This window comes from Pteropus alecto, unplaced genomic scaffold (assembly GCF_000325575.1).
Source record: "Pteropus alecto unplaced genomic scaffold, ASM32557v1 scaffold131, whole genome shotgun sequence".
NCBI lineage: Eukaryota > Metazoa > Chordata > Mammalia > Chiroptera > Pteropodidae > Pteropus > Pteropus alecto.
The window spans coordinates 13,032,862-13,040,451 of NW_006434709.1; positions in this window are offsets into that span (position 1 = coordinate 13,032,862).

Below are 7,590 nucleotides of genomic sequence, written 5' to 3' on the forward strand. Positions count from 1 at the left end.
CTGAGACACCATTGGATAGAGAATAATATGATTAATACACTGTACCATTCTCAAAATTACTCTGACAGCCAAACCTTATATTTCAATAAGCTTATTTCCCTTCCCCTCCCCGTCTCCTACTTTCCCTCCTCCGCCTTCCCTCTCCTTCCTCTACCCCTCCTCTCCCCTCTTGCTCTACATGAGGCTCCTAGGCTGTTCAAGCTGATAGATTTTCTAATAACCAATTCCACCCTGGAATCCCTGTGAAACTCACGTAATTTAAACACCAGGTTTCTGTTCTGCTTGTCCAGGCATTATGAATTGTAAGCCATTTCCTTTGCTTTATTAAAATGTCCATATTTTAAAACGTTTTATCACAATAATCACACACAGGAAAAAAACAATAAGGACTTATCACGAAAACCATAATCTACCCCCTCTTCCTCTCCCACCCCTAATTCGCTTTCTCAGAAGGAACCATTTTTAATCATTTCTGTTTCAAGGCTTTCTAGCGGTTACTTCCCTAATTCTGAACAATGCTATTTCTTGATTTAGTTGGTAAATCACTGTATTAGGTGAGCTCTTCTCTTCTTCCAACTCTTCTCATCTTCCTTCTGCTTTCTGTGCTTATACCTTGACTTTCACATTATAAAGATTGGCATTTATATTTTCTCTAGTAACTATAAGTTTTACCCGTTTTGTTCATAGGCTGCTTCTAAAAGTTGAAAACCACTAACAATCATTAATATGACTATATAAATATTGTTGATGGGAAAATTAGATACTAAGATTTCATTTTCCTCTCCCCAGGGGCTTTACAGATCATCTCAAAAACTGTTTAAATATAATATTATAGAGTTCTACTTGGCTTTTTTAATTTTATATGTCCATCTCTTTTATGCTGAAAATCTTGGTTCAAATGACTGTAATGTAATAATCAGAAATTGTCAAGCCTACAGAAAAAGTTGAAAGAATAGGAGGATAAATGCCTGAATGCCTTTTATCTAGATTCAGAAACGGTTAAAATTTGCCACATTCGCTTTATTTCTTTTGTTTTTGCTGAGTTATTTTGAAGCACATTTTAGACAGCATGACAGTTCACCACTTGCATGTTTCTCCTAGAACAGGACATTTTCATACAAAACCACAATTCTATTATCAGACCCAAGAAATTTAATATCGATTTTATAATACCAATGACATAACCCATATCCAAATTTCCCCAATTATCCCCAAGAATGTGCTTTATAGCTATTTTTTTATCCAATATTCAACAAGGCTCACTCATTACATATAACAGAAAGAGCTCTTTGGTTTCCTTTATTGTCCCTTGCTTTTATTTTATTCTACTTTATTTTTGGTCTTTCATAACATTGACATTTTTGAAAAGGCCCGGCAATTGCTTTATCAAATGTCCTACATTCTAGATTTACCTAATTGCTTCATAATGATTAGATTCAGGTTAAACATCTCTCGCTCCTGCATCAGCAGTGTTTTCTCACTAGTGAATCATTCTCATCAGTATCAGACATATTACAATAGCTCCCATTTGGAAAAAAATCATCCATTGACTCTATATCTCTTACAGCCAATGCCCCAGTTGTCAGCTTCCCTATAAGCGAAACTTCTCTACAGAATTGTCTATACTTTCTGATTCCATTTCCTCTCCTATTCTCTCCTGAACCCATTCTAATCAGGCTTTCACTCCCACCACTCCACATAAGCAGCTTTAGTAAAGGTCCCCAGCGACCCTCATGTTACCATATCCAAAGATAAATTCTCATCCTCACCTTTCATGACCTATTTGTAGTATATGACACATTTGATCATGTCCTCTTAAAAACACTTTAATCTCTGCTCAAATGTCACTTTGTCAGAGGACTTTCCTGTGCAGTATGGGTTAAATAGCCAAGCAACCAGTCCCTTCTATTTTGTACCCCTCTACTCTGCAGTATTGATTACCACCTGACATATTTTATATTTATTTGTTAATTTACTTTCTCCCTTCAATCCTGATTTGAACAAGGCAACTATAAAATGACAACTATAAAATTTTGATAAGCATGGTGGTTCATGTGAAAAAAAAAGTCCTTATCAATTAGAGATGCACAATGAAGTATACATGAGTGAATTGACATAATATCCAAATTTTTTTTTAAATACTCAAGAATGGGTCTAAGATTTTTGGCATGAGTAACTGAGAGTATGGAGCTGTTATTTGCCGAGATTTCTGAAGCCTGCAGCAGGAAGCAGTTTTGCAGGGGATGGAGTGGGAGAAAATTATGGGCTTGGTTTGACATGTTCAGTTTGAGATGTGTCTAGATACCCAAGAAGAGATGTGAGTAAGCATCTCAACATACCAGTCTGGAATTCAGAGAACCCGGCTGGGGATAAACATTGTGAGTCATCAAGGTATACATGATATTTAAAGCCATGAGTCTGGATAAGAACACTTAGGAAATGAAAGTAAGATTTTAAAAAAGAGAACAAGAAGGGATCTGAGGACTAAGCCCTAAGAACTCCAAACTTCAGAGTCTGTAGATGAGGTGAGGCCATTAGGGGAGACTAGGAAAGAGTTGCCAGTGAGGTTGGAGCCAAGTGAAGAAAATACGCCCCCACGCAGAGTTCCAGAAACGTTGGTTAAATGAAGATGTTTAATAAGTGAATACTACACAATAATTTATTTCCCTGCATCAAAATATATAACTGAAGGTAATCAATTGATATAAAATACCAGAACTTTCATGGTAAAGTCATATATTTTTTGTAATTTTTAATAAAATGTCCATTATTAGACAAATTATGGGTTGAATAATAGGTAAATGTCACTATATTCTCAGGATTTAATTCTGTTTTACATTATTTTAGTGAATACTATTGTGTTCCATGAAGGGTCAACATTCTCATCCTCTAGCTACTGGGAATATTAACTGCCGTTGTCTCATAGCTGCATACCTTGCTGGGAACAGCCCTTGGGTGCAAGGAACTCCCTCTCCTAAAGTTATACCCCCTGCTAAAAGGCAGCCCATCTCAAATGCCTGGCTGAGGCAGGAATACAAAGCTTGGCCCCTTAGCCTCAAATTGAGACAAAGCTGAAGAGTCGTCCCCACTCCAGAACTCCCCATTGAATTACTGAGGCCTCAGATGAAACCTCACTGGAGTCAGCTTCTCCACTAGCTTCTCCAATGTCCAATCCTACCTTCCTCACTTTCTCAGAGGTATTTCTCCAATAAACTTCTGCCTAAAGTAATGTTCTACCAGGTGGCATTGTCCTCTAAATGTAATTGCGCCATTTACAGTGTAATTATAGAATTTATTATTTGTTGAAAAATCCAGGTCATTCGCTGTATAGAATTTTCCATATTCTGGATTTGGCTGATTGTATCCTTGTGTGCGTTCTTTACTTTCTGTAGACTGATAGTAATATTAGAGGCTTAATTAGATTTACTTCCACCCATTTAAACCTGGTATTTTTTGCTTCTCATTTTCCACCCTGTAAACTTAAAATATTGATTATCTGATGTAAGAAAGAGGGAAAATCAAAGCTTCCCAGGATCAGGAGCCATCATTTATGATTGCACCTTCCCTCCCCCAGACACATCCACACACCCACACACTGACTTGGTATATGCAATCAAAAGGCCTTCCAGATACACATTTGAGACTCAGAACAAATGACTAGAGAATGTGTTTACCTAGGTTTACAGCCTTAAACACTAAATACCTTCCTCTCAAGGCAGAGTATGATTATTTCCTTCTTTCTAGGAAGGAAACCAAAGATAGCAACACCGTCTCTGGATTATTTGCATGTAGAATTCCGTGTTGTTACTAATTTTATAAGCCATCCTGGCTTTCTTCTGTCAAATGGTTTGATTGTGGATCACATTTTTTTACCGACAGCTGGTGTATTCTAAGTCAATTAATCAACATGCATTTATCAGGCACCTGCTGTGTGATCAACGTCATTCTTGGAGAATTCATGCTGATTAAATTCTCTGTAAAACAATTAGGAAGCTGTATCTTGTTTCTGCTCTGCCCCCATCCCCACCCCCAATTCACATAAATGCATTCCAAAATCAAATAGATGCTCTTTTTGTATCAATTTACTGTTTTGAATTATCTACACCCTGCTCCATTCTGTTGAGAGTTGATAACACCCTGGACAATTATGATTTTTTAAGGTAGTCAGAATGGTTTTGCATAAATGTATACCCTTCTGCATAATTATGTTCTGTGTATTTCCTTTTAAAGAAATTTGTTGCGATTTTTTGTTCATTTTACATTTTTTTATTAATGTCATTACAAGTAACAGAAACCAGCTTGAGCTGGCTCAAGGGAAAATAAACACTTATTGGAAATATATGAGGCTATCTCATAAAACCCAAAGAAGAACTGAACCACCAGTCAGGCTTCTGGAAAGACAGAAGACAAGGAAGCTCTGGGGACCCTAAGAACAGCTGTTCACAACCTTCGCTTTGGAGTTCTGCCATTAACATGACTCAGAACCAACTTCTGTCTCTGTGTATCTCTGTTCAAAATTCAAATTCCTGAGAGGGGAAATCTGATTGGATGTGCTGTGGTCAGAAGCCTGCTACTGCTCCAGTCAGTTACAGCCAGGAGCCAGAGCCGCCTGCTTCATATCTACACTGTCCAATACAGAAGCCACGGGCCATGTGTAGCCATGGAGCACTTGAAATGTGGCTAGTATATTTGAGGAGCTGAATATTTCATTTTATTTAATTGATATTATGTAAAATTTAAAACTAAAGCAATTTAAAATATTTTTCCAATAAATACAACTTTATTATTGTGGGAGAACTGCATTTCACTTTAATCATTAAAATTTACCATCTGAATTGAGTTGTGCTATGAGATTTTGAAGACAGCCTTAAACACTAAATAAAAGCAATAAAAAAATATTTTAATAATTGTATTTACATTATATTTATTAGATGTTGAAATAATATTTTGGATACCCTAGATTAAATAAAATATTGAAATTAGTTTTACTTATTCTTTTTACTTTTAAAAACTATGACTACTAGAAGACTTTAAAGTAAATATATGATGCGCATTATATTTCTACTGGACAGCATTCCTCTGTATAGCTACTGAGGATCCATTTCTGAGGACCAGAGGCGGCTCCAAGATACTGGATAAAAGTTCTGAGCAGAACAGACACCCTTGAAGGTGTCAGTTACACAGTACAAAATAATAAATACAGTGATTTCTGGGGCAACCTAATGTACTCCATCAATAGTGGAATACATGTCTTCAGGATTATTTGACTACTTCATTCCAGTATTCATTATATCACTAAGGAATATTGCAAGCTCTTTTCTCAGACTTTAATACTTAATGCTACAGATTTCCATCCAACCAACATCTGTTGACAAAGCTCCTGTCCTCATGGAGCTGAAAATCTGGTAGAGGGGAAAAGACAATAAGCAGATAAACAAAGACCAGATACTAATAGATGCCCTGGGGGGGAAAAAAAGGTAAGGAGATTGACAGGGGATGTTCTATAGCTAGATGATTAGGGAAGGCCTCCCTGATCTGGTGACACTGAAGTAAAGAATGAAATGAAGGAGAAAGGATGAATCGTGCAACTCAGGAAAAGCAGTCCTCTTGGCAAATGGAATTATTTCAGCATGTTTCAGGATCCACGGGGAAGCTTCTGAGGCTAAAAAACAGAGGGAAAGGGGAACAAGGTAGAAAGTGAAATCCAAACAGGTAATCTGGAGCCAGGTCATTCAAGGCTCTTAAGTTAAATGCGACTGGAAGCTCTTGAAGTGTTGAGAACAGAGAATGATATGATTGCATTTACACTTTACATTAGGTTCACAAGTCGTACGAGTAAGGCCAGAAATTTTACAACCCAGTTTTTTTCCTGTGGATTTTTATCCTATGGTTTTATTTCTCTGTATTTGTCTTATGAAAAAAGTAAATGAATTTTTTAAATAATTATTTAAAAATTAATTGAAAAATTAAATCCAGAGCTTCTTATCTCTAATTAATTTGGATCTTAAAAATTTCGTATACCCTTTACCTGACTGAAATGTTTTTAGAATTGATTTGTAGAACAAAATTGTTTACCTCAGGGAGTCAATTTTATCCATGATAGAAGTCTTCGTAATGAATAAGAATCCTTTCAAAATTTCTTGAATACAAAGCTTTAAAAAAATAATTCACTTGATTGCATAACACACAAAGAAACAGACACCCATAGAACCTAAAGACAACCATAAAAGAGATATGAACACAGAGATGTAACTTCTTAAAACTTGATAAGCATATGCATAAATTATATATGAGATATACTGTATATATATAATAACTGTCAATTATACATAACTACTATTTTTAAGCACTAACTATATGCTATTTACCTGTGACTGTCTATATTTGCTAGGGCTGCTGTAACAAAATACCATAGACAGGATTACTTAAACAGAAATAAATTTTCTCACAGCACTGGAGGCTGAAAGTCCAAGATCAAGGTGTCGGCAGGTTGAGTTTCTTCTGAGGCCTTTCTCCTTGACTTGTAGATAGTGGCCGCCTTGCTGTGTCCTCATGTAGTCTTTTTTCTGTGCATGCTCATCCCTGGTGTCTCTCTGTGCGTCAGAATTTCTTATCTGACTAAACTTACACCAGTCAAATTAGATTAGGGCTCACCCCAACCATCTGATTTTAACTCAACCACTTCTGTAAAGACCCCATCTCCAAATACAGTCACATTCTGAGGTTTACCTAGGTTTACAGCCTTAAACACTAAATACCTTCCTCTCAAGGCAGAGTATGATTATTTCCTTCTTTCTAGGAAGGAAACCAAAGACAGCAACACCATCTCTGGATTAAGTCCATAACACTGCTACTTAACCTATGAAGATAAAAGTTAAATAACATGTTATGCCTAAAAGAGGTGACAATGCAATAAGTGCTATCATAGAAATATGTAATATTGATCATGCATCTAGAGAGCACAGAGGAAAAGAGTACAGATTCTTCATTCATGGAGGGTCCGGGAACAATCAGAAGACTTCACAAAAGTTACATTTGAAGTGGCTTCGGAGGACAATTAGACATTGTATACTTTGTGACAGCATCCATGGCAGCTATGCCTAAAATATAAAGTTACCAGTTAACTAACTAGTCAATCCATTATATATGAGCAAGTGCTTAGGAAGCAATAAGGCACTATATAAGTATTCAGTCTTTCTTTGAATTATTATATTTGTTATTCCTCCAGAAAACAATTTGTTAAATGAAAATCTAAATACATAATATCTTCATTTGCATTTGTTTTTTATAGACTATGTTTGGCAAAACATTTTGTTGTTTCTTGTTGCTTTTTCATTTATCTTTGCTTTCTTTGGGTTTTAAAAACTAAGATCAGAACTCAACAACAAAAAAAACCGAACAATCCAATTTAAAAAATGGGCAGAAGACCTTAACAGATACTTCTCCAAAGAGGAAATACAGATGGCTAATAGACATATGAAAAGATGCTCAAGGTCACTAATCATCAGAGAAATGCAAATTAAAACCACAATGAGATATCACCTCACACCTGTCAGAATGGCTATCATCAATAAATCAAAGAACAACAAG